This window comes from Phodopus roborovskii, unplaced genomic scaffold (assembly GCF_943737965.1).
Source record: "Phodopus roborovskii unplaced genomic scaffold, PHOROB, whole genome shotgun sequence".
NCBI classification, from domain to species: Eukaryota; Metazoa; Chordata; class Mammalia; order Rodentia; family Cricetidae; genus Phodopus; species Phodopus roborovskii.
In genome coordinates this window covers 25335655-25363518 of record NW_026126480.1, presented here as the reverse complement: position 1 = coordinate 25363518, position 27864 = coordinate 25335655, and the positions used below count along the sequence as shown (strand labels likewise).

General features: G+C 45.7%; 1 protein-coding gene and 1 non-coding gene across 14 annotated transcripts in view; one reads left to right on the top strand and one right to left on the bottom strand.

The window, feature by feature from the left end:
* Plekha7 (pleckstrin homology domain containing A7) overlaps positions 1-27864 on the top strand; it is a 181824-nt gene that overhangs the window by 82434 nt on the left and 71526 nt on the right. The window contains exon 1 of one of the 13 annotated variants that reach the window (XM_051192755.1): positions 26857-27149. The exons of the other annotated variants lie outside the window; for them this stretch is intronic. The gene's annotated coding sequence lies outside the window, so the exon portion shown is untranslated. Of the gene's footprint in view, positions 1-26856; positions 27150-27864 lie in introns of those variants that run through there. 13 annotated transcript variants of the gene reach the window in all.
* On the bottom strand, positions 9714-9821 carry LOC127229008 (U6 spliceosomal RNA). Its single transcript, XR_007835096.1, has one exon. It is a non-coding gene; the product is annotated as a U6 spliceosomal RNA (small nuclear RNA).

Genomic DNA, 27864 nt, shown 5'->3' with positions numbered 1-27864 from the left:
CACACTGGGTGAGATGAGCAGAAGGGGCCAGACAATAATTGGGAACCCTGGACTCTCTTGAGGAGTTCTGTGTCTCCCAGCGGAGCAGCGATGTGTGGTTTCCAGGTACTTCAGTGGGCACGCCAGGCCGCTCTGGAAGGCATATTGTGTTTGTCTTGCCAAGTCCGGGATCGAGTGTCAGCATTTTGCTTTCTGGGAATAATAGCTGTGCAGATGGGGTGGACTGACTGGTGGAGTGTTGTCTGGGACCAGGCTCTCCTCTTCCTCTGCCCTTTCCCACCTTGGACATGCTTTCTGGTTAGTCTTACTTTACAGTATTTGAAAAATGCCCCCCGAAGAAGAAAATAAGAATGTATACCTCCACACCCAGAGATAGTTACTGCTTATTGTGGCTATATTTCTCCCTGCCTCCTTCCCTTTTCCTTGGTGTGGCTGCTTTGGGGTCACTCACACTCTTAAAAGTAACCCATCACCCATGCTCTGTAAGTCAACCCATTAAGTCATTGATGCATCAAGTTAGATATTGTGGAAATGTCCACCCCACCCCTGTCCTATGTAGCCCAGGCTGTCCTTGAACTTGCTGTGTTGAGGATGGCCTTGACCTCCATCCTGGTTTTCCTGGGCTGAGTGCCAGGGTTTAGGGTGTGCACCGCATGCCCAGTGCTCTTCTTCCCCCGTCACTGGAGACTGAACTCTTCCTGCAGGGTAGGTGAATGCTCGGCCACAGGCCCTGCAGCACCTCTGTTCTTTTCTGAAATGCACAGGTACACACAGAATGTTTTCTTCAGTTTTTGGAACTTGATTTTCTAGTGCATGTCAGTGGTGAAGCTGCTCTTGGCAGTCATCAGGTGAGGCCCCTGCTTCTGACCATTGTGCACTGACGCTGCCTCCTTGTTACTTACCCCCCAGTCCTGGCGGACAGTACAATCAGCCTCTTGTGGCTTGCCAGTGAAATTTAAGTAATGGGTCAGCCTTTCCAATGCTTCCCTCTTAGTCAGGAAGTTCAGTTGTGAATCTAACCTAAATCTCATCTGCTGCATTTTAAATCTCACCTGCTGCTGGTTCCTCTCAGTAAAGTGGAGCAGGGCAGAACTGTGCGCCATCTTCAAGCAGTCCGGCTTAGCTCTGACCACCAGCCTTATGTTGCCCTGGAGGAAACTTGAGGGGCTCTGGCTAATGCTGTCGCGACTGGGAGGGCGGTCTCTGCATCAAGTTGCCACTGATAAAGCCAGGTAGGGTTTCTGCATCCCAGAGTGGCCATCCTGCAGAGGCCATCGTCCTGAGCGCCCCTGCCCTCTACAGAGCATGTGGGGCAATTATCACGTAGAGCAGTGTATGATGCTGTGGGTCTATCAGATTCATTCTCTGGGAAAAGATGGGATTGGGTTAGCTGATGGAATTCTCTCCCAAGCTAGCTGACTGAGCTATTGGTGTGCATTGAAGAAAGATGCTCCCCGAAGGGAGGGGGCATCAGGTTCATTCTAGTCTCAGAACAGCTCTTGCAAGTACAAAAGCCTATGTCCAGAGCCTGGGCCACCCACCCTTGCCAAATAGAAGCTGGGAATAGGCTGGGCCACCTTTCTTAGCTAGTGTCCTTCATCGGAAGACGCCAACTTTATATCCAGAGAGGAGCACGCTAATTAGGAAGGGCGATGACATGCAGAAAGCTGCAACTTTGAGGGCAGCCAGAGTGCCCTTTGTGGCCCACTTGGGCATTTTAGAGTTAGCTGGTAACAGTCCCATCAGGATAGAGTCCAGAACTAGAGGCCCCAGCTCCTGGGGGATTACCTGTTGTAGGCGGTGGAACCAGGAACCAGTGTGTCCTCAGGGACCTGGCTTAGGCTGACTGGCCTCCTCCAGCTGCATGCTGCCCTTCACTTCCTGGGCACCAGCAGATCCCACCTCCTTGTGAACACACGGATGCTGTGCTCGGGTGACAGTTCCTGAAAGGGGATGCATAGTTCTTACAATGTACTGTTTCCCCCCTTCGGTGACTGACACAGTATAATGCTGGGCTGAAATAAAACCAGCACCTCAGAGGCGGACCAGTGTCTTGTGTGCTCCCACCTTACCTAGCCACCCCAGACCATCAGTCCTCTTTTCAAGTGTGTGCCTTTCTGCCTCCTTTCATTGCTAGCCCAGATTTACTTTGATGCTGATGCTGACTATCCCTGGTGCTTAGCTCACCAAGTCGGAGCCCAAGATTCCCACTCTGTGCCTACAAATGCTATCTCTGGTTATACTTAGAATCCCCTAGGGTAGATGCCTGGGGTCTGGTGCAAAGGTTCTGTTTTGCATTGGGTCATCGGTTTTGTTTGTTTATTTTTGTTTTTGTAAAAACAAAATGTTGCACAGGTGGTCATAATGCCCTCCGATTCTCCTAAAGGTAGGAGTGAGGTGTGCCTGGCACATCCCATCAACATTGTCCTTCCTTTATGGGAAGACAAGCATCTGAAAACCAAGATGCCTGCAGCAGAAATTTGTCTCATATCAACTTGGAAAGCAGAAGGGAGAATGGTAGATGGAGCTCCCATATGTCATTCTCATGTCCAGACTTTCCTGATTTGGGTCAGTTTGTTGGATGCCTTTATGGAGATCTTGTGCAGGCTGTGCTCCAGCTGTTTCACCCTACCTAGTAATGGAGCAGGTGATGTGGGCAGGATGCGGATGCTTAGTTCAGGTCAAAAGATGAAAAGGAAGAAGTAGGATATCCATTTGCCTCTGTATGGTTCTTCAGCCAGGGCCTGGAATCCCCTCCCTCCCTTTTTCTTTTCTTTTGTAGCTCTTTGGAGGGTGACAATAAAGCTGTAATACCAGACCATAAGGTTTTGATTTGTGCCTTAGAGAAAAGACAAGTCAAAGGATTGAGTGCCTGCACTGTGGCACTCTTCCACCCGAGGCTCAGGTCAGCCAGCTTCCTGGGGAATGTTGTGGATACCTTTCCCCAAAGGAGTTAATGGGGGCAAGTCATTGCTGGGGTGGAAAAAAAGCCCCTTTGCAATGCTTGGGTATGTCCACAGTGGCTTTTTGTGACTCATGGCTATTCTCTGTAGCTGGTGCATCCTTTCTCACCCTCTCTGGGTGCTTATGGCTGGAGCTTTGCTCTGTGAAGGCTGTTTTTGTGGGGCAGCTGTTCCTTTCATCTGTTGGGCTGCCTTCAGCCCTCTCAGCCTTGTGGAAGCTAGCACTCCCTAGAGAAAGACCTTGTCACCTCTAGGCAAGCAGTGGGGTGCCAGTGTTCCCAAACTTGTAAATCTTCCTTGGAAAGATTAGGAGTCACCTCACCTGTGCCATTCAGATTGCAGTTTGCTGATTACCTACAACTGATGCCCCGGGTGACAGTGATGACTGCAGAATTTCTAGGAATAGAGTTTATATTTTAGTGAGACTCCAAGGCTATTGTTTGGGTACAAGAATGTTTGAAAATTGCTATGTCACATTGCCCTCCCCCACCCCCATCTTGTTTTATAATAGAGAAATGCAATGTGGTTAAGTTGCCCAAGAACCTGGAGGGCTGACACCATCACATCAAATGTGCATAGCACTCATACCTTTGAGAAGCCTGGCCCATCTTTCTTCTGCTCTAGTTTGCTGAGATCATTGTTTAGAAGCAGATTATTCCCTGTTGTGGGAAACTGTCCTCTACACCAAGGAATGAACACACACACACACACACACACACACACACACACACACACACACACACACGTAGCCTCTCCTCCTTGTAAGTATGAAAAATATCTCCAGTGTTGCCAAACATCCTCTGGGTGCAAAATCATCCCAGTCAAGACCACTAGTTTCGTGGGAGAAACTGTGGTGAGAGCTGCTCCCTGCCTGCTAGTTTTATGTTTGGGGATTTTACTTTTATAATTTGTATAATTGGCTTCTTCCCAGCTTGGCTAATGTGCAGGGTTGCGCACATAAATAGAAGTCACACTGCATATGAGCTCTCCTCTCATCTGTCTCTTGGCCCATGGAGGAAGGTATAAATCAATTTGGATTCTAGTCTGTGGCTTCTCTGCCAGCCTTGGGCTTCCCAACTGTGCGATCTTGGGCAAGTCGCTTAACCTTCTCCTGTGCCTTGTCTTAGCTGATTATGATGAAAAGAAGTGTTTGTTGTCAATGAGAATGAAGTGACACCTTGCATGTGGAAATGTTTATAAACATTACTCGTCTATTAAGTAGCAATGATAAAATTCAGGTCTAATTACCAGCACTTGAGATTTCTTAGGTTGGAAAGTACAGATCTCAGCACAGTGATTCTAGTTGTGAATTGGCCAAGTATATTATTACCCTTCATCTTCTGCCCTTGGAGTTTTAATCGTCTCCCTTCTCACCTTAAATTTAATCTTCCCTTCCTCCCAGGTGACTATTTCAAGGCCCTCTGGCACCCATTGTCTTGCATGGCTGGTCAGTTGGTTTTTCCTTTGACTAACAGATGCCAGTTTTCATTTTTTCTTCCCATGTCTCTGGCACTCACGGAGGGTCAGGTGAGAAGCCAGCGGGAGCCTGCAGAGATGTTCCTAGGTGAACTTAGAGCAGAATCAGCTAGTGTAGTTTTTCCATTTGCAGATGAGAAAACAGCCGAGTGGTGGGACACATCTGAAGTGTCACAGGGCAGGGTGGGACAAGGGCCCAAGTGCCTCAAGTTCTGGGACTTTGGTGTGGCCACCTGTACCTTCCAGCTGCTGCATCAGATGGTGGAATGGGTCAGGAAGGACATACAGGCTGCCGTGGCTGCTTTAGACCCATTTTAATGTTACTCTGTAGGTCTTGTGAACCAGTCTTGCTCCCGGTAACTTATGAATGGAATTTTATCATCAGAACACATGCATGATTGTCTTTGATTCTTAGAACGTGTCAAGGGGGAAAGGTAAGAACATAAAAGGGTTCCAGTTCCTGTGAGGATACCTGGCAAAAATAAGGGCCAAAGGAGCTGAAATATTTTCCTTTTTCCATATCCTCAAACCTTGTCTCTTAATGCCTTAGTGAGGGTTACTGTTGCTGTAATGAAATACCATGACCAAAAGCAATGTTGGGAGAAAGAGGTTTATTTGGCTTACATAACTTGAATCACAGTCCACTGAAGGAAGCCAAGGTAGGAATTCAAACCTGACAGGAACCTGGGGGCAGAAGCTGATACAGAGGTCAGAGAGGGGTGCTGCTTACTGCCTTGTTCCTCATGGCTTGCTCAGCCTGCTTTCTAATCAAACCCAGGACCACAAACCCATTGGATGTCACCACCCACAATGAGTTAGGCCCTGGTGGACCCTCCCACATCAATCACTAATTTAAAAATGCCCTACAGGCTTGCCACATGCCTGATTCTTTTGGAGGCATTTTCTCAACTGAGGGAAACTTGTCAAGTAGGCATAAAAACTAGCCAGCACATTTGGCCAGTTTCTTCTACTGAGAGTTGCTCTGATCATGTGGCTATTCATATTAATGAGTAGTATTAATGACACTTATTGTTGAATGTTTATGCCAATGCACATGTGGTCAGCCATTACGGCACACCTCATTTCATCCCCCCAAACACCTCACAGAGAAGGCACCATTTTGTAAGTAAGCAAACAGGTTGAATGGCATGCTCAAAGTCATACAGTAGGAGGATTGAGAATTAGGTCCCTTCAGTTCATGAAGTCTGCCTGCATGGCCTCGTTTCTGCCCTGCAATGACAGTGCATGCCCCCACCTGTGGCTCAGTCCCGCTCATCAGTAGATGCTTAAGGTTCCTATGTTAATGCGCCCAGGCTGCAGTTGCAAAATGCTGGGTGGCTTGAGCAACATAAGTGTCTGTTTTCAGCTAGGAGGCTGATAATCAAGGTGTCTGTATGTGTGTCCTCAGAGACCTGTGTCCTTGGCTTGCAGACTAGTATCTTCTAGTTGTCAGAGCTTCTTCATCTCGTAGGAGCCCATCATATGCATTAGGACTTGTTTGAGACATAGTTTCTCTGTGCTGTCCAGGCTGGTCTCGACCTTTCCAGCTCAAGCAGTCTCCTTGCTCCAGTCTTGTGAGCAGCAGGGACTTCAGGTGTCATTGCCATACCTAGTCCAGGGTTCAAATTCAATCTCGGTGACCTTTCGAATGATCTGTCCTCTGAATATGACTGCATTCTAAAGTCCTGTGGGGGAGGACTTCAATTGAAGTTTGCTGGGGGGGACATGGGTCAGCCCACAGCAGTCCTGTTTGTCAGGTAGCCATTTTGATGGGTGGCACTCAGCTTGCTGAGCTGCTGTTTGACTGCTGCCAGTGCTAAGAACATGAAGGAACTGGTCCTTGAGGTTACCTGCTGTCAGGAGCCACACCTTTATCTACAGGGTCTGCGCCTGGCCTGCCTGGACAGACCTGTAACCTGCTGGAACCTTATCTTCCCTATTGTGGAGTGGAGTCAGGCCTGCCTTGGATAGATGAAATGCTTTCTATTGAAAGTGCTGGGGCCGAGGACATTCCCATCATCCCAGCACTAGGGAGGCAGAGGCTGGCAGATCTCTGTGAGTTCAAGGCCAGCCTGGGCTACAAAGGCAGGGCAGCCAGAACTATGTTACCAATATTACCAGAACTATTGTTACCAATACCAGGTCAGCCAGGGTTACATAGCGAGTCCCTGTCTTGGGGGACAGGGGAAAGAAGACAGACTGTAAGATCTGAGCTGGGTGGGAGGTTCTGACTTACATCCAATGCTTGATCCATGGTCCCCAGTGTAGAGGAGGAGCCTGGGGAATAACATATAGCTGGGTAAAGCCCACCACTGAGAAGTGACTCTCTCAGCTGACTTCTCCAGGGCTATTTCTGCTTCTCTGTCCTTTTGAGGGACATGCTCAAAAGGGCTGCTGGCGGCTGTTTCTTGCAGATGCAGAGGACTGTGTCCTTTCCCCCTCCAGGCAGCTTCATAGGGGTGGGGGTTGGGGGGTGGGATGGAGGCTGATACTGATTAAAGGGAAATTGCCCAGCAGATGCTTGGGTTATGGTGACCTTGAGGAAAGTAGCTTAAACTAATTTTTCACTAGGATGGAAGTATTACTTCAGTGTACAGCAAGTTGGAGAATAAAGAAATCAGGGGCGGGAGCAGTGGCTCAGTGGTCAAGAATGCTTGCTCTTCTGACAGAGGATCCAGATTCAGTACCACATGGCAGCTCACAGCTCTCTGTAACTCCAGCTCCAGGGGATCTAACATACTCTTCTGACCTCTGCAGGTACCAGATATGCCAGATATGCAGACAAAATATTCATACACCTAAGACAATAAATTGAGAGAAGGGGGAGAGGGATGGGTGGGGCACTAGAGAGAGCTTCGTGTTTAGCAATGAGAAATGTTCTTACAGACAACCCATGGCAGGTGGTTCACAGCCATCTTTAACTTCACCTCCAGGAATACCATGCGTTCTTCTGGAGGAAACATATTCTTAGCACTTAGGAGGCTGAGGCAGGAGAATTGTTACCAATACCAGGTCATCCAGGGCTACATAGCAAGACACTGCCTCAAAACTATGAAACAATTAAGTAAATAAGTAGGTGAGGCACCCATGTTCATTTACTCCATGTGCCTTCTGGAGCTTCGGGAAAAGGCTTGGAGGGTGTTCCTGTTTGAGTAGGCATAATCAATGTGGTACAGTGTGACAGGGTGCACAGTACAGGGCAAGCTACCTTCAGCCACCCTGTATGCAATCTTCATGCTTTCTTCTACACTTGTGTAAGCATTTCATACACTCCCCCATCTTTAAAGCCAAAAACCTTTATAGGCAGTACATACAAAATGTATTTGTGAATTTTAATTCTTACATAAGTAACAGGTGGCAGAACACCAAATTAGTATCGCCTGTAGTGGTTACGGATAACCCTTTTATTCCATTTCTTCCCCTTCTTTTCCTCTTTTCTTTCCTCCTTCTTCAGGATCCTGGATATCCCACACTGGCCCCAAGCCCCAGTGTAGCTGAGGATGGCCTTGAACCTCTGACTTTTCTGCCTCTATTTTCCAGATGCTGGGATTACAGATATGCACCACACTCCTGGTTTATGTGGTGTTGGGGGTCAAGCCCAGTGTCTTGCATATGCTAGGCTAGGCAAGCCCTGTGCTAACTGAACCACATCCCCAGCCTGCTTTATTTTCTGAGTTTCCACAATGAATGGGGTCTTCACAGAAGCAGGTGGAAGAGAGCATCCAAGACTTCAGAATTTTAGAATTAATGTTCTTAATCTGCTTTCATTAATTCATTTCTTGTATTTCATAAACATAATTGGGGCGTGTCTCATAAACATAATTGGGGGGTGTCTATCTGTGCGCATGCCTGTGTGCATGCATGTGTGTTTTTATTTGACAACTTCATATAGGGACATAATGCATTTTAATTCTACACACACACACACACACACACACACCACACACACCATTTCCCTCTCTGGTCCTCTCATTCCCTCTGGACCCTGCCTTCCCATCAATCTTTCTCACCACTTCCATGCCTTTTATTTTATTTCTTATGATTCATGGAGTTTAATTAGTGCTGCTTTCGTGAGCTTGAGCAACTCACTGGTGGCTATGACACTCGAAAAAATTATTCCCCATCTCCCAACAGCCAACTGCCATTAGCTCCTCAGTTAGGAGCAGAGCCTTAGATCCTTTCTCTCCCATCCTTGCTGGAATGTTGACAGGCTCCATCCTGCGCAGGTAACCACAGCTGCTGTGAGTTCAGGAATGTAATGGCCATGTCCAGTCCAGGCAGTGTCGCAAGCCTCCAGCTCTTACAGTCTTCTCGTCTCCTCTTCCAGGAGATGTGCATGTGAAAGGAGAGAGGGAGGTGTGCTGTTTAAGGCTGAGCACTCAACAGTAATTTATTCTCAGTACTTTGACTAGTTGTGAGTCTCCACATTAACCACTGCCCACTCCAAAAAGAAGTTTCTCTGACCAAAGTTGGAAGTGGGAATAATCTTAGGGAATAAACATAAACATTTAGAAGGCAGTTTAGCAACATGGCTGTTTAGAAAACAACAGAGGCAGGTTCTCCTGTAGCAGTATAGTTTACAGTACTAGGTATGAATGGCTCCTAAGGAGCAGGCCTCAAATTGAATCAGAAAGTGGTTGGTGACCCCCATAGCAATCATGCCACTATTGCAACAGTGGATACCTCTTGCCTGGCAGGTTGTATGGTATATGCAGGGTCCACTGTTGGGTAATACATTCATAGCTTCTCTCCACTCAGCAGCCTGCTAGCACATTCCAGCACTATAGAGGCTTGACCTCAGAGAGGGCACTTCGGTTATAGTTCAGTTTTCTATGTCCTGCAGTCAAAGCGTGTGGTGTCTTTAGCAATAGGGTTTTGCCATTTAGGAGGTTATATTTTAGACACAATATAGATCTTGTCTGATTCTCATTACATGCACATTTAAGCTTGGAATCTGTAGATTATTCAATCAAGTAGAAACCCCGTATTTGGCATAGCTCTTTTGAGGGCCAGACAGGAAGGTAATTTCCATTATCTCACTATAAAAACAGTATAAAACCATACTGACCAACTTATAAAACAGACTATAGAAATGTTGATCTGAGAAAAAAATTATGATGGAATTTGAGGTTTTATGTTCTGATGAATGGGGATGTAGTAGACACCAGCACTCGCTTGTATCTAGTGAATGAGGGACATAAGTGCGGCAGTGTATTCCTGTAGAATTGTAGGTGACTTCAATAAATGCTAACAGTAAAAAAATGGGGAATTTTTAAAAATAGGAAACATTTCACAAATTTGCATGTTATTCTCCTGCAGCAGCTATGCTAACCTCTGTATTCTTCCAATTCTAGTATATGTGTTGCTGTGTTGTTTAAAAAAATATTTTATGTGAATGGAGTTTTGCATGCATCTAAATTAGCCAAGTGAGTCCAATGCCCATGGATGCCAGAAGAGGGCATCATGTCCCCAGAACTAGAGTTACAGATATTTGTTAACAACTATGTGGCTGCTGGGAACTGAACCCAGGTCCTCTGTGAGAACAAGTATTCTTAACAGCCGAGCTATCACTCCAGCCCCAGGGACAAGGGGGTTATTGTAAGGCAATGACAACCTGTCCAGAAGGACCTCAGAAGACATTGAAAAATGCAAGTGTGTCACACATTGACAGCTTCAAAGACTGGGGAAGGGTCTGCTGGTTCATTAGTTAAAAACACCAGTCCGTAGCGAGATCTGGTGCCCTCTTCTGGCCTGCAGGTTACATGCAGGGAGAACACTGTCTACATAATAAATACATAAATCTTTAAAAAAAAAATAAACAACAACAAAACACCAGGCTACTTAGTGATCCACACAGTTGTGCAGCAACTCGCTCTGGCTTTGCACCTTGCTGAACAGTCAAGTGGCAGCAATACATTCTGGGTCTGCAAAGCAGGGGAAGAACAAATGTCAGAAGGGCTGATTGCTCTCTGACTGTGCACTGTCCAAATACATGACTCCTGGGACCATGCCAATTTGTGGGAGGCCAGAAGGCTTCTCTCTTTCTTTTTGGCTAGACTCTTCTTTGGGTGTTGAATGGCAAACAGACTTTCTCTGTGAAGTGTCTCTTGTTATTCTAACCTGCAGCTCTGTACGATCTGGACCCTGTCAGAACAGCCTGTTTTTACTCTGAATTTGGAGCCACCGCTCTCTTTCCCTTTCTGCTCTGAGCTGTTTATATGGCAAAAAGCTTGTATAGAGGAGTCCTTCCCCTCCTCACTCAAAACTTGAAAAGGAAAGCAGCATCCTTTAGGACTCATAACAATGAGATTAAAAAAAAAAAAAAAATTTAGCCTAACGGGGATGTCTGTGCCAGGCAGTGGATTCAGAGGGCTGTGAGAGGCTTAGCTAGCCAGCCCTCTGCAGCTCTTGCCTTTTTCAGGAGCCTCTGAGGAAGGGGCTCCTTTTTCCCCCACATGAGATAAATCCCAAACACGCTCTGTTTGTCCACTCATCCTTGTGGCTTGTTCAGCCAGTTATTCATCACTTGATGAGTCCAGCTATCCTGATACCCAGTGAGTAAGACCTGCTTCCTTCCTGGTTAGTAAGGATTCAGTGGGGGTAACAGGGTTAACACACACGATTCCAAAATCGCTTATTATATGTGGTGTGTGTGTGTGTGTGTGTGTGTGTGTGTGTGTGTGTTGCCACAGCATGTATGTGGAGGTCAGTGAACCATTTGTAAGAGTCATTTCTATTCTATCGTGTGGATTCCAGGAATTGAGCTCAGGTCATCTTGTCTGGTGGCAAGTGTCCTTACCCACTGAGCCATCTTGCCAGCCTACTCAAGCCATTTCAAACAGAAATTCAGAGCTTAATTCAGCTGGTTTGGTGCTTGAATCAGTATTGATGGAGGAGGGGCCAATTGAAGACTGACTTGGACATGATAGCTAAATGGACTGATGTAACTGCAGGTCTAGTCCTCTGCCTCTCCCCATACCTCTTTTAGCTCTCCTTGTCCTGTGTTCTCAGCTTCTCTTCTACCAGTCTTAGCATCACCCTGAGTGTTGAACTGTTTCAAAGGATTTATGGGTTATGAAGTGTTAACATCAAGTCTGTTGTTAGTAACTATGGTGTGCTGAGCATGTGTGACCAACTGTGTGTTAGACACGCTGTATCCCAGCATTCCCTCCATGGGAGTTAGATTACTATCTGTATGTAAATCAGAAATATAAAGCTCATAAAAGGTGACTTGCCCAAGACAGTTTAACTATAAAAGACTTTTGAATTCAGATATTGGCCCTGTCCAGAGAACTTGCAGTTAAATTTTTAATATTTATCTGTTTTTCTTTTATATGTTTGGCTACTTTGCCTGCATGTGTGTGCAGTGCCTTCAGAGGCCAAAAGAGGGTGTTGGGACTAGAGTTAACAGCTGGTTGTGAGGCATCACACGGTTGCTGGGAATCCCCTGGATGAACAGCCAGTGTGCTATTTACTGCTGAGCCATCTCTCTAGCTCCTAGGTCTTGCTCTCTTTATTTAAACCTTAGTTGGGCTAAATAAGACATATAAATGTCCATTGGGCACATGGGAAGATGTTCAATTAATGCCATTAGCTATTGTTAGGAAAGTGTGATGATACTTCACACACAGATGTCTCTGCAGTGGTCCCGTTATCTGCTGGTATGTTCTCAAAGTTCCAGTGCTACCATAAATCATAGATGGTACTCACCACCGCCATAGGGATGGTGAACCCCAAAATCCTGTGCTTCTCCCCTTGGGCTCTGTAGTGCCGCCACATGGCACCAGAGTACAGCTGTCTGCCTTCTCACACCTTGCTGCCTGTTTGGTTTTTGGTTTTCAAGACAGGGTTTCTCTGTGTAATGATCCTGGCTGTCCTGAAATTCACTTTGTAGACCAGGCTGGCCTTGAACTCACAGAGATCTGCCTGCCTCTGCCTCCCAAGTGCTTGGATTAAAGGCATACACCACCACCTGAGCCTTCCATGTTCTACATTTTAAAGATGAGCGGTTCTTGTGAGGAAGACACTGAGGAAGCCGGTCTGGTACATCTCAAAAGTTTAAATGTAGAATTTCCGTAAAACAGGTGAATTCCACTCCCAAGAGAAATGAGAACATAAGTTCCCGAAGAAACTTTCATTGTCCACGGAGGTATTATCTGGGACATCCTAAAAATGAATACAGCCAGATGTCTGCCAGCTGAGTGAAAAAAAGGGGGGGGTATATCTTTGTACAGTGATATATTACTTGACAATGAAAAGGAGCAAAATATTGAGAATGTTATAAGGTTGAACCTTAAAAGACTTATTGATATGCTCCTGCTAATATTCAGAAGAGAAAAAATTTATGAAGATAGAAAGTAGATTAGTTGTTGCCCAGGGATGGAGTGAGGGGTTAAAGGTTAGAAGATTGGGTGGAAGGCCTTTTTAATTTTATTTTTTAAGACAGAGTCTTGTTGTTACCCAGGCTAGTCTTGTATTCAAGAGGTCCTTTTTCTTAGCCCTCTTTAGTTGCGCCTACAGACATGAGGCAGGATGGGATAGGAACATGTTCTTAGGGGGGCTAACTGATTGATGTGATGGCTGTACCGCTCTGAATGCACTCAAAGCTATTGCATCGTATTTATAAAATGATGACTTGATTGACTATATCTCAATAAAGCTGTCCTCTATGCTCTCTCCACCCAGCAAACATGTTGAAAAGAACCTTGTTCATCTAAATGATGAGTTGCTAATGCTAGAATCGAGATGAGAGTGGTTAAGGGAAGGGGGAGGTTTCTGTTCCTCCAGGTCTCACCGTCCTAAGCACACAGATACTATTTTAATTATAAAACTGTTGGCCGATGGCTAGGACTTCTTACTGGCTAGCTCTGTCTTAATTATTAACCCATTTCTATTAATCTAAGGGTTTCCAAGTGGTCTTATCTTACCTGAGAAGGGTCCGGACCTGTTACTCTTTCCTCTGCTACATGGTATCTCCTCTCTGCCTTCCTCTCCCAGCCACCTCCTGGTCTGGTAGCCCCTCCTATTGGCTATTGACCAAACAGTGTTTTATTCATCAACCAGTAAGAGGAACATATATATAGAAGGACATTCCCCATCAGTTAAGTCCCACACTTTTTTTTTTTTTTAAAAAACTTTTGACTTTTATTAGTTCATCTTCAAAAAAATCAACCAGGGTAAAAAGGGCTTGCTTTAGCACAAAATTAAGTATTTAGCTTTCATATGACAGTGTCAGTAGACCTAGAAGTAATATTACTCCCTCAGCTTTTCTTCATTACTTTTTGCATATTACTTTTTGTAAATAAGCAAAAAATAAGCTTTCATGCAATATATATTCCATTGGGTTATGCATGGCTTCCACATGGTGAGCAGCTTAATAATCAAATTTAGAATTCCTGTTCTGGGAAAATAGTTTTCTTAGGGCAAAAAAGAAAAAAAAAAAAAAAACAAAACAAAACATAGTGAGTGATCTAATAGGTGGTTGTCCACAAACTGGCCTAACAGACTCAGTGACCCTCAGTGAGGGTCCTACTTTGGAGCCCCCTACCTTTTATCTCCTCCTTTGTCCCTGCCCTGCCAGACCACTAAGAACCTTGACCAGGTCTTCTCATTACTTTGATTTGTATAAATTTGATTGAACTTTGTGACAAGTGGGAGACAGATGATCTTGACGGTGATGAAGGTTAGTGGTCAGATCAAGAGGAGGAGATGTAACAAGCCACATGAGTCCAGGAAAGAATGTCACAGTGCCTGTGCTCCTAAGACTTTGTTTCACTGTCTTGTCCAAGCATGCTTGTTTAGGTCAGCATTGCACATACTGCATGCTTGAGAGCAGAATGTGTAGTCACATAGCCAGAACCCAGCTGAAGGTTTAAGCTGTGAGAGCTGAAATATGCACAGTTCCTTCCTATCTCACAGAACCTTGGCAGCATGGAATATGAGCTGCATTTCTTGGGCTCCCAGGTAGCATCTCTGGAGCTTCAAAGCCTTCCTGTTCAGTTTGTGCAGGGCTACCTGACTGCATGTAAAGTGCCATGATGGAGGGGAACGGGGACAGCTCCACTGAGTGCCTGCCCCATGCACCTCATCTGCTGAGCTATCAACACTTCCCTGCCTGGCCATAGCTCTGTGGCTCCCTGTTCCACCCGAGACCCCAGAGCAAGATTCTGGTCCATTCCTTAGGCTTACTGAGTGAGGTTCTTTGCCTTTGACAAGTCACCCTTCCTGAGATTTTCCCCATCTCATTAAAAACAGCGTCTGTCTTTATGTATTCAAATTTGCACGTATCACTGTGCACATGTGGAAGGAGGTAAGAAAACAACTTCCAGGAGTTAGTAATCTCCCTCCATGAGTCCTGGGGTGTCAGGCTTGCCAGCAAGCACCTATCAGCTAAATCATCTCACTGCCCAACATTGGTGTTTTCCAGCCCTCCATTTATTTCAAAGACCTTTAAAATAAAAATGTTTTCCAGTAAAACCCAATGTTGTCCTGTCTCACCCCCCCCCCCCCGAAAATCCTATTGGAGTGAGCGATCTACATGGGCTGGTGGTCTTGAGGTTTCACAGGAGCTGTTAGCATAATCCAAGTAAGAGATACAAGAGCCTGGGTTTCGGGTGGAGGAGGGAGAGATGCCAGCATATTCTAGACGTATTTCAAAGGAAGAGAGGACCAGGCCCGCATTGGGGTAGAATAATAATGACTTCCTTCCTTTGTTATTATTGACAGCTCATATATATATATATATATATATATATATATATATATATATATATATCCTCTCACTCACACGGTTTATAGTGCGCTCCTACTTGTCTTCCAGGTAGGAAGGATCTAGAGAAAGTGAAAATTACACAGGATGCACCACAGGGTTCCAGATCTGTTCTGTCCAAAAGCCATTGAGTATCAAACCTAATGAAAGTGGATCAGACCTTTTGAATTTATGACTGAAATAAAAATAGCCAGAAAATTAAATTGGAATGTTTACACATCTTTATGATGTTGGATCAAATATCCAGACAAATCTAAATTTATGAACACTGTAAAATCTGAGTTGTTGAGAAGGATGGAGACTGGGCTTTGGAGATGTAGGGATAGGGTCATGTGACTTTGTGAAAATACTTTTGAATTCCTAAATTGTTCCTGGTCATGTATTTCTGGATGACATTATCTGGAAGTCCCCCCCCCCAAAAAAAAAGAATGGCCTTAATTAAAGTTTCTATTATCTTTGCCACAAAGGAAAGAAGACTTTGGGTGGTTGTCATGGTGATGACTGAATATACCAGGAGTGGGTAGTGATTGCTACCCAGAACCCTGAAATGAACATTTGCCATTTTCCTCACTCCCTGAGAGGCCTTCTGTACCAAACTGCCTATTTCCTTAATCGACTTTTAAATTCACATTTGAGCCACATGTGTGCCTGTGGGGCCAGGCCCTCCCACGACAACCACAGTTGCAGCCATGAAGGCTGAATCCCGTCCTAATTGCTCTCTGTTCCCAGAGCAAAAACAGCCAATGCAAGGTGCTCCTGAGAACTCACAGAAGGCGATTAGCAAGAACAGCCTTTCTGGGTCACTGAGGACAGAGGTGCCCCATCCCCACAGCCCTTCCCTTGCAGGAACTCAGAATAAAGAGATAATGCATGGCAGCTCTGAGTGTTGTCACCAGTCTCTGCCACCCCTCAGCACTGGGAAGTCTGCAGCCACCGTGCAGCAGTTGACCTGTCTGACTGACTGTGGTGGAAGAAGGGGAATGGTAGAGCATGATCCTCAGTCGTGATGGCTTTTCCAACAGAAGGGAAACTGAGCCCAGTGAGACCAAATGTTTCACTTTTGTTTTTCTTCTTTCTCATCCTCCTCACCTTGCGCACGCATGAGTGCGTGCGTGCATGTGTGCATGTGTGTGCATGCGTGGTCACTAGAGGACAACCTCAAGTGTTATTCCTCAGATACTGTTCTCTTTGCGTTTTGAGGCAGGCTTTCACACTGGGACCTGAGGCTCACTGATTTGCCAAAAGGACAGCCAGTGAGCTCTAGGGATCCCCCTACCTGCCCTTCTCTGGCTCTGAGATTACAAGAGCACTACCATACCTGGCTTTTTACATGGATGCTGGACCTCTTAGCTATGTAGCAAATATTTTACTGACACTTAGAAACCCTCAGTCCTATCTATTTATTTTTGAAAGGAGATCTCATAATATTGCTCAGACTGACCTCAAACTTCTGGGCCCAAGCAGTCCCTCCCTGCACCCTCACCCCCAAGTGTAAGTTCTCTTCTTGGCTTGGCCAGTGCCCAGATAAGCCTGGTAAAAGGTAGACTTTTGCATGTTTGTAGATGCCTCTTTCATTGTCTTACCTTGTGGTAGACCCGACTCCTTCAGTGACTGTACTGACCATGACCATCTGCCCCTGAGCATCAGTGAGGATGCCACTCATGATTTGCTTTCTCCTGCACTGGCAGATTTTTCCCTTGGAGCTCTCTGTTCTTGGTTCATTGATTAATAGTCACTTGAGGAATCACAGGGAGGCATTTAACATGCATCAGATACCATCACTCTGCAGAGAAAGCCGTTCACTGAGCAAGCTCTCTGCTGTCTGTGTCTTTCCCTGCCCACACAGTGTGGCACTGGGGAATGGAACTTGGATTGGGAAAGGCTTGATTTTAATGTGTGATTCAGAGGCAGTGATGTGCAGCTATAAAGTGGGAGGTGCTAGGAAGGATGCTGTGCACACTCATCTGTTTCCTTTTTTGTTTTTTTCAAGAAAGGGTTTCTTTGTGTAGCAGTCCTGGCTGCCTTGGTGCTTGCTTTGTAAACTAGGCTGGCTTTGAACTCATAAAGATCCACCTGCCTCTGCCTCCCAAGTGCTGAGGTTAAAGGCGTGTGTCACCATGACCAGGCTCATTTCTTTACACAATCCTCTTTGAAAGCAGGGATGCTGGGGCTGAAGAGATGGCTCAGCAATTAGGAGCACAGTCTGCTCTTCCAGAGGGCCTGGGCTCAATTTCTAGCACCCACAGGGCAGCTCATAGCTATCTGGAGCTCTAGCTTCAAGCAATCTGATGCCCTCACACAGATATACATGCAGACAAAACAGCAGTGTACAGGAAATAAAAATAAATAAACCTTAAAGAACAAAACAAAACAAACAAACTGCCCAAAACCAGGCAAGACTCCTTGTTTGTGAAAACCATCAACTTCTGGACTCTTATCCACATGCATCCCAGATTGCTGGGGGTCGTTCCCAGGGGGTGGAGGATCTAGTAATAGCAACCTATCCTTCCCTTTTGCCTTGACAATTTTAAAGAACTGATTTTTGCCTTGTTGTCCTTTCCCTTTTATGGGGACATGATCTCGTGTAGTTCACAGTAGTCTCAAACTTGGTATTTTGTTGTGTATGACTTTGAATTCTTGATCCTCCTGCTTTCACCTCCTGAGTGCAAGGATGATGGGGTGGGTACTGAAATTACAGGATGGAGTCCAGGGCCTTGTGCATGATGGACAGGCACTCTGCAAGACGAACCATATCCTCAGCCCTTGCCTTATTGTCTGATGGAGAATAGTCCAACCTTTGACCTTCCCCCACATCTTTTAGGTCAGAGGGCCTGGCTCCGCCCTCTCTTGCTATGTGACCTTCTACAGAGCTCTTTGTGGGTTTTTCCTTTGTTTTGTTGTTGTTTTTGTTTTGGTTTGCCTTTTTGAATCAGGGTTTCTCTATGTAACAGTCTTGTCCTGGCTGTCCTGGAACTTGATTTATGAATAAGGCTGGCCTTGAATTTATAGAGATCTGCCTGTTTGTGCCTTCTGAAATCTGGGATTAAAGGTGTGCACCACCACTGTCTGGCTCTCTTAGTGGTCTTATCATGTTTTCTCCATGAAATGAAGAGATCAGGACCTGCTTCTAGGATTAATTCCTGTGTGAGATTCCTGGAACAGAAGGTGACACAGAATGTGATATGGGAGTTGTGGAGAGGGCTCAGTGCTTAAGGGTACCTAGTGCTCTTCCAGGGGACCTGGGGACAGTTTTCAGCACCCACAACTACCTGTATTTCCAACTCCAGGGAAACCTTACACCCTCTTGGCTTCCATGGACACCCGTACTCAGGTGCATATACCCACATGAAGACACACAGAAATATACATAATTTAAAATAGTAAAGCTCTAAAATAAAAGGGTGTTCTCACTAGAGTTATTGTTCTGGATGCTCATCTTGCATTGGTATCTAAGTCTACCACCAATCTCCAGCCTTGGCTACCTGTAGGAGAAGTCGGATATACCAGCATGGTGGGCCCTCTGCTGGGGATGTGGAGAATTTGCAGGTTTCCTTTAGGGTGGGGCAGTAGACCCTAGTGGTTCACCTTTTTGCTGGAGGGCTTCACAGAGAAGTTTTCAGTGAGTGTGCAGAGTGTGCACACTGCTGGGGGAACTGAAATTGGAGCCCAGGACTAGCTTCAAGCTCACTCTCTTGCTGCTGACTTGAGTCCTCTCTTCTGCTCCCTCCCCTCTCCTGCCCCATTTAAGGTCTTGAAAAATTAAGAAGGAAAAAGAAGAAATACTAAAATCAAGATAGAAATTTCTGTCAGGGCCTTGCCTGTGTGCTCACAGTGTATGCAGTGGAAATTCTGGGCACTTGAGGGTCCCTGTGGGTCAGGCCCCTTCTTCCTGCTGTGTTCCTCAAGCAGGACTCCCTTGAATGTGCACAACTTGGAGCGGGGAAACTGTTTAGGAGGGGGTTCCGGACTCATCCTATCCCACCCTCTTTTACAGGGAGCCTCTCCCTGCTTGGGTATCTGGGATTTGTTTCTTCTGATGCGAGGTAGAGTGGGGTCCTTCGTCCTTGAGTCCTTCAAGGATACTGACCAGGGAGGGGCACTGTCCCTCGTTCCCTCTGGAGTAACTAGACTGTTAATTCTATTGCTAGAAGTCTTGTGGGTGGATTACTTAGTAAACAACAGGTTTACCAGGCAGGAGGTCCTGGTCCTAGAGGGACCATCTAGGGTAGAAACAGCATTATAGCTACTACAGGAGGCTCCTCCCATTGGAATTTGGCCAGGCCACTTTATCTCCTACACCCTGTGCTTTAATTCCTGGGAATAACTCAGGGCTCTGGGCACCCTGAGCCCTCAGATCAGTGGTTCTCAATCTGTGGGCCGCGGTCGCTTTGAGGAGGCACCACAGGACCCTTTCACAGTGTTCACCTAAGATCTTTGGAAAACACACATTTACATTACGATTCATAGCAGTAGCAAAAGTATGGTTATAAAGTAGCAATAAAAATAATTGTATGGTTGGGGGTTCACCACAACATGAAGAACTGTATTGGAGGGTGACAGTATTAGGAAGGTTGAGAACCACTGCCTCAGATCTGTGTGCTCATTTCCACACCACAGCCTGGGGTTGACAGAACCAAGGGCTGAAGGCCAGGACTTAGTAGGTCACTGAGTGAGCACATGTGCCCACTTCTGCCTCTTGTTGGTGTCCTCATTACTATGCTGCTCCTACTTTCAAGGTTTTGGGAAATTGTTCATACCCAAAAATGTAGAGGTAATTCTAGGAAAGAAGGGAATAAATAAATCTTTACCTTTATGATAGACTTAGCAAGCATGAGGACCCAACTTCAGTCTCCTTGTAACAACTGAGGTGTGGCAGAACTGTCCTGGAACCTGCCTGCCTCTGCCTCCCAAGTGCTGGGATTAAAAGTGTGTGCCACATGTGGAGCTGGGATTTGGGGATGTGGTGGTGGTGGATGTTCTAATCCCACCAATGGAGAGATGGTACGCAGAGATGGGTGAATCCCTTGAAGCTCATTAGCTGGCTAGCTAGCCTACTTGGCCATTGAGAGCCTGTGTCTTAAAAGGAGGAAAACACTTGCTGTCCTTTGACCCCACAGCAAACTCACACATGTTCATGCATGTACTTACACACATGTGGACTTCCACAGGAGCACACTTAAATAAATATGAACATTTGATGTAGAAACTTTATGTAAGCTTCCTGTGAAAAAGGACCAGAAAACCCATCACAACCTCCTTGGGAGCTGGCCCAAGTTCTCATTGTAGCTCTGCCCAGGCCCTTGATTCTGCTTTCCTGAAAGTACCACTTGATGCTCAGGAAGTCACACATTGCTGAGATCTCTTGATTAGATGATTACTGAACAGTAAGTACATTGTCATAGACTCAAAAGTTCCCAGAGCTGGAGAGTAGAAAGTGGCCACCTCAGCCCATGGCAGCCTGGGATCTCCATTCTTTCATGACTAATGTACTTGGAAGGTGGTTTTTGCCTTGGGCTTGAAAATGCACACCAGTGATGGTCAGAGGCCATTTTGACATTGACACACACCTCATCCACATATCCTAAGGACCTGAATCCAGGAACTTATGATTGCTAGGCAAGTGCTCAACCACTGAGCTATCCCCCAACCCCCTTAAACCACAGAACATTATGGGGGTGGGGGTAAAAAGTTTGTTTAGTTGTCCAGCCCTACTTCTTGATAGTCCTTCTAGCATGGAAGATGATAGCCGTCTTAGTTAGAGTCACTATTGCTATGATCAAACATCATGGCAACTTGGGCAGGAAAGTGTTTATTTGGTTTACACTTCTATATCACTGCCATCGTCGAAAGGAATCAGAACAGGAATTCACACAGGGCAGGAATCTGGAGCTGATGCAGGGCCTTGGAATACTGTTTTACTGGCTTGCTCAGCCTGCTTTCTTATAGAACCCAGAACCACCAGCACAGGGATGATAGTACCACAATGGGATGGGCCCTCCTCCATCAATCATTAAGAAAATGTTCTACAAGGTTTGCCTGTAGCCTGATCTTATGGATGGAGACATTTTCTCAATTGAGGTTCCTCCCTTTCTGATGACTCTGGCTTGTGTCAAGTTGACCATAAAACTAGCCAGCCCAGTAGCCATGTGTCCTGAGTCTTCCCAGGCCACAAAACCTCTGGCTCTTTTAATGATGGGGACCTGTTTTAGTCCTTCACAGTCCTGGTTCAACTCCTCTGTGCTTGCTCCAGCTTTCCCATCTGGCTGGTATGTGTGGATTCTGAAGTGGACATGATATTTGAGTGGGTTCTGACCAGTTAAAAATGTAAGAGTATTTAATCTTGTGTGTTTTGGACTCTGTCCTAGTGTTGAGTCCAAAGATCTATTGGTCCTCCTGCAGCTTTTCCACACTGGACTAATTGGACCTAGAATTAGTTAAAACCCTCAGAACTAATGCAGGTTTTGTTCTCTGGGCTGTCAGAACAACGGACCTCAAATCCAAAGACTCCAAACAAGCGTTTTATTCTTTTATTGTCTTAAGCTTCCAGAGGTCAGAAGTCAGCATGTCAGCAGGCTTGGTTCCATCCCATGCCCCTGCCCCTTCCTGCTTGCTAGCATTCCCTGGCTCTGGGTGTGCCACCCTGGTCTCTGCCTCTATCCTCGAATGGTGGCTTCTCCCCTGTGTGCACTAATATTATAGGGCCTCAAACTCTGATCTAGTTCTCATGAAGTCTTGGGCCTAGACACAGGGATTCCCACTTCAGAAAGGTCTTTTTCATGTTTGGCATGGAAATGAGTCACTGGACGATGGGTTTTGTTTAAGGCAGGAAATTAATTAAAAACAAAGTAGGATGGATTTCCCTCCAGCCCTGTTTTCAGGAACTCCTGCTAATTCATGGTTCATAATTAACTGTGACCTCCAGCCATTTTCCTAACCTTCCCAGGCTTTCTTCCTCATCTACAGAGCAGAGACTGGAGGAGGGCAATCTGAGTAGATTTCAGCTCTAAACTCTTTTGTCCTTTAAAAACTTAAATTATTTTTAAAAGTTTATTTTGGTGTGTGCTGACTTGCCATGCCAGACCTATATATGGATGCCAGAGAACTCTCTGCAGGAGCCAGTTCTTCCCACCGTGTGGATTCCAGGAGTGTGTTTACCCACTGAGCCATCTCTCTAGCCCTCTAAAGTCTGGATATTGTGCTTTCTGGAAAGCAAGGTTACCCTACTAAGAAAATGAACCACCCCAGTTTGACTTCATAAATGAGGAATTTGCTGCTCTTTACTAAGACAGTTTATGAGTTGTGAAAAATCTAAAAAGCTTGCATGCCATTTACCTTTGGTGGGGTAGGGTTTGAGTTGCTCCATACTCCCCTCTATTACTCACTACTCAGGTGGGAGACACTGTGAGGTTGGAAACAGGTGTTTTTTCAGATATTTGTGTGTTGAGTAAATGAATGAATGGAATGGCCATGCTGAGCTCACAGACATTATGAGGGGCAGATGAGGCCGTGTCTTTCAGATCGTGTCACCTAGTAAGAGTCTTTAAAGATTCCTTCTGAACATATGATTAGACAGCAGCAACTTTTTTTCCTGTGGCTTTTTGTAGTACTTTCTGAATCTGGGTCCAAGCTGTTAAGGACTACATTCTGACCTGTGGTCTAAATGCTGTATTCAGTGTTAGAAGTGTGTGGTCTTCTCCAGGGCAGCACCTGGTCTCAGAGATGCTATTCTGTGCCCAGAGACCCTTCTTGCTGTCTGGGATCACTTTTGGCATCTGTCATCAGAGCAGCATTCACTACTGCCTCTTCTTGCGCTCTTTAGGGGTGATGGCAGGGGCACTTTGCTAGGTGTTCCCCAGTGGGGAAGAGTCTGGTGGTCTGGGTTTAGCTGTGCTTTAGCCCAGGCAGGAAGCTGTAAGGGCAGTCCCATTAGCCCCTGGAAGATATGATGGATGTCTTGCTAAAGGAAGGTCCTCTCTAGTTGCCAGTGTTGTCACAAGGTAGAGTCTCCACTCCGGCAGGTGCACCCAGACCAAGGTCCGAGGCATATGGCCAAACACAGCTATGAAGTTGGCTCAACACAGAATTGTAAATGTATTTAAAACATGATTAGATTATTTTCAAAGACTCCATTGTGAACTTTGTAGGTGACAGCCTGTGTTGCAAGGTTATAGGGTGAGGCTCGCTGAGCAGTCAAGCTTGTGTGTCTGTGCACTCCAGTTTGTTTCTTAAACACTCATACCAGGGCTTAGTCCTTTGCTTTCCACATCCTGGCTGAGCTTTGGATATGTAGAAGTGAGTATAAGAAAACTGTGCATGTGATGACAGATGGGCTCCCAGGTCAATCCTGGGAACAGAGGGTGTGGTGGCAACCTCAGTGACCACAGTGAGCTGAAAGGTGGCTCTGCTTCCCAGCCTTGCAAAAGTGTTTCCTTTTCCAAGGTGAACTGGATTAAAAAAAAATGTATGTATGAAAATTTTGGCTTTTAAGATTCCACTGGATTTTTAACCTCATTGGAATTCAAATAAAACTTGTCTTGGGGACATAGTAGGTCATAGTCATCAGTTTGCAATGCCTGCTATGTGTCTGAGTAGGTTGACATATGGGATGGGTTCCAGGGTTGTCTCTGGACATGTCTCAGCATAAAGGATGTTGAGGGCCCTGGGAGCATATGTGGAGGCGGGTGCTATGGCCATCCTTGTGGACATGGAGGAGTCTATGCTATGTAAAGTACAAAGCAACTTGGGGAACATGTGCAGTATCCTCTGTGCCTGTGTGTGTGTGTGTGTGTGTGTGTGTGTGTGTGTGTGTGTGTGTGTGTGTGTGTGTGTGTGTGTAGGTTGGTCAGAGGACAACTTGTGTCACTTCTCTTCTTCCACTATGCAAGTCCTAGAGATTAGACTCAGGCAGTCCAGCTCAATGGTGAGAGCCTATGCCTGTTGGGCTATCTTACTGGCCACCTAAAATTTTAAATGCCTAAGTAATCCATGAACGCAAACAACAATGATGATACAGGTGTCTATCTGGTACAAATATTTGCCACCAGGATTCAGCACTAAGTTGGAGGCAGGAAAAGAAGCTGTTTTGGTTCATAATCCTTCTGGTATATGCAGTTCTTGAGTTAGTTTTGAAAAGCAAATAAGAATTAGGAAGTTTACCAGTCTTATCTAAGCCTTCAGGAATCAGGAGCTGGAGGTGACCAGGAAGGGCCACTTGGAAAAAAGGAGACCTTGTAGGTTGTACAGAATTTAGCAGGGAAGATGACAGTAACACTTGGGTGGGAACGAAAAAGTGTACTCAGTGGTAGGAACAACAAAGTGATTGGAGCTGGTGGATAGTTAATCTGGCAGGAACTGGGGGGATATGGAGTGGTGAGATTCTGGCTCTCATATACCTGTCACTGATCTCTGTCAGGGTGTTGCTGGTGATGGAGGGTTAAGTCTGGTACCTGATGACTAAGCCCAGGGCACTTCCTGTTCCTCCACTGGTTCCATGGCATCTAGCCCACTGGGGCCAGAGGTGGCCTTTGCCTGGAGATTAAGCCCCTTCTTTGTACTAATTTGAAGTTGAATTTTGATCATGTGGTTGTAGAAATGTTCTAGGCTGCTTTCTGCTCTGATTTCTTCATTTGTGAAATGGAAATAGTACTAAAACATTCAAAGATTGTTGTCCTTACAACATGATTTCTAGATGTAGTCATGTTTCGTGCTTACACTGGACACCTGCTTCAACCTGGGTGCATGGCACAAATGACCACAAATACTGGTTGGATGTGAGTGCCCCTATCATGAGGCAGATAATACAGTAGTCCTTGTGTGTCCCCCAAAGGACACAGTGTTAAGAACACAGCAGAACCAAGTAAGTATTAACTATATGGGGTTTGTGCTTGTAAGCCTGTCTTTTGGGGCAGGGTTCAAGACAAGTTTTCTCTATGTAGTCTTGGCTGTCCTGAAACTCACTATGTAGAACAGGCTGGCCTCGGCTTCCTGAGTGCAGGGATTAAAGGTATGCTAACTCAGTCTTTATAGCAATTGATTCATGATTAATTATAATTTCTTTTGTAGTTAAAACTATTTTCTCAGGAAAGACAATCATGAGAATGGCTCCTGGTCACTCATTCTTTTTTTTTTTTCATTTTTCTTTTTTACTTTACTTTTTTTTTTTTTTTGAGACTTTCATACGTGTCTACAATGAAATATCATATCTACTTCCTATTTCTGTTTTCAAACTCCTCTTTAATTCCTCCATTATGTACCCTCCCAACTTAATGTCTTTGTTGTTGTTTGTTTGGATAACCCATTTAGTCTAGTTAGTGCTGCCAGTATGTGGATGGGTCTGGGGCCATCCACTAGAACACACTCAGAAAGGAATGTTCTTGCTCCCCCAGCAGCCGGTAGTAGCAACTTGTATAAACTGATGACATAACCACTGCATGGTATAGTTAAGGGGAAGGCTTATACTGTAGATATGAGAGAGAGAGAGCAGGCAGAGTTCTTGAGTACAGAACAGAGAGAGAAAGAAGTAGATTGGGCATGGTCAGGGCTATCTGTGAGAGAGAGGAGAACAGCAGGGGATAGAGAATAAAGAAAGCCTGGAGGAGCAGAGCACAGAGAGAGAGAGAGAGAGAGAGAGAGAGAGAGAGAGAGAGAGAGAGAGAGAGAGAGGAACTAGGTCCTGATGATGCTGAGGGAGCCTGGACTCCAGTTTGTGCTTTGGTATGCTAAAAGGCAGCACAGGTAACCATTTCTCCCTCCTGCCAGTAGGAAGGAAGGGAAATGACTCCTTTTGGTAGAAGGGAACTGGCTTCACAAGTTCCTAAGGAATGCTGCTTCTTATCTAACCTCCAGAAATCCTCCTGCCGTCCATGCTGAACCCATCTCTGGATATCTGAACTGCTTTTTGGAGTTTGGGGAACTGGAGTTTTCTTTGGGCCTGACATTTCTTTGGCTTGTCACTTACTCTTTCATTTTGCTGTGGCAGACTCACATTGTTTTACAATTTAAAATTATTACCAAAAAAAAAAAAAAAAACAAAAAACAAAACAACAACAACAACAAAAAAGGCATCAACTCAGGTTTCACTACCAAAGTGTTGAAAATAGTAACAGATACAAAGTTTAGAAAAACTACCAAACTGTCATCCTAAAAAGACTGAGAATAAAATCCCTCTCCCTTTCAGCCTCGTGGAGCTATGTCACCCTTCGTCACCCACCTTGTGACCCATAGACCTGTGTGTAGGTTACAATGAAAAGGTCACTGCTGTTCTGTGACTTCAGTGTCTTAGTGACTTCAGTGTCTTAGTTTCCTCTGTCTCCTTCTACCTCTTTTGGGAGTGAAAGCTTCCTGATTAAAATTTGTCCTGAAAGAGCTGTAGCCATTCCCAGGCAGTTCTGGAAGAGTTTTACCAGGCAGGTAGGTGAGTATGGTAGCAGTGTTTCTCCACCAAGAATAAGCTTGGTTTTAGAGCTAATTTTAACTCAGTGCAGGATGGAAGAAACTGACTGGATGATTCTTTCTGACATCAGGGCTAGACGTTAGGCTATATCCAGATGCTAGAGGGAGCTCACAGGCTCCAAGAACAACACGTTGGGTCCTATAGCCTATAGTGCTTTCCTGGTTGTGTGCAGCCAGTCATCCTCATTCCCTTGGGCCACAGGGGGTGGTGACTCAGAGCTGGATCTGTGTTCCTGCCTGGTGCCTGACTTTGCTTGGGGTGTGGAGAGGAAGGAGAATGAATGAGCAGGAACAGAGAGTGGCTGCTGGATTGTAACACCTGGGAGCAGTTGTGGAGAACTGAAATTGAGAAAGAGAGAGCAGGCAGCTGGGAGCCTTTCTCTCCGAGGAAGCCCTGAGCCCAGTGCAGATTTTATCAGAGCACCAGAAAAGACACAGTTCTGAGCATGGGGCTCAAAGCGAGTGTGAACCTGTCTGCAAGAAGTGAGCAGGTGAGTCCTGTATGGTCTGTAAGGATTCAGTGTGTGATATGTTTTGGTTCTTGAAGTTTCAAATGCCATTACTCAGCAAGAATGCCATTTAATTAGGAAAAAGTAAGACAAAAGTGTCCTCAACTTCTGCCTCCCTCATGTTCTTACGAATGGTTGGCAGGTGAGGAGAGGGGTCCTTTGTGTTTTAAGTTACCTGTAGTGTCTGGACTAACGACGGGGGTGGGGGTGGGGGGTGGCTGGATACTCAGTCACCTAAAATGTCCTCACTGCCTGGGAGGTTCTTGTAACACCTGGCCCTGTCTTCTCAAGTGGCTGCTGAGGCACTGGCTTAGGGAAGCACTGAATGGAATTATAAATGGGTGTTCTGGGGTTGAAAATGTCTCCCCTGTAATTTCAGTACTCCCATAGGCTCTGTGTTCCTGGCTGAGCCCAGCCTGTGGGGGAGGTGGGTTTTCTTGTTCTGTACTTTCTGCACCATGGAGACAGACCCTCCAAGGGACAAGGGTGTGGTTGGGGGACTGTGCCTGCTGCTGATCTGAAACCACTTTGTCTGGCAGGCGAGTTCTTTAAATAGATGTTAACAGGGAGCTGGGGTTTCTATGTACTTTAACTCAAAGGGAGGAAAGTATGTGCTTGAGTCTCTATCTTTGCAGGCTTGCTCTGCCGGAGGAGTAGGGATGCAGAGCAGTTCTAGAGAGAGCAAAGGGAAAGGGCC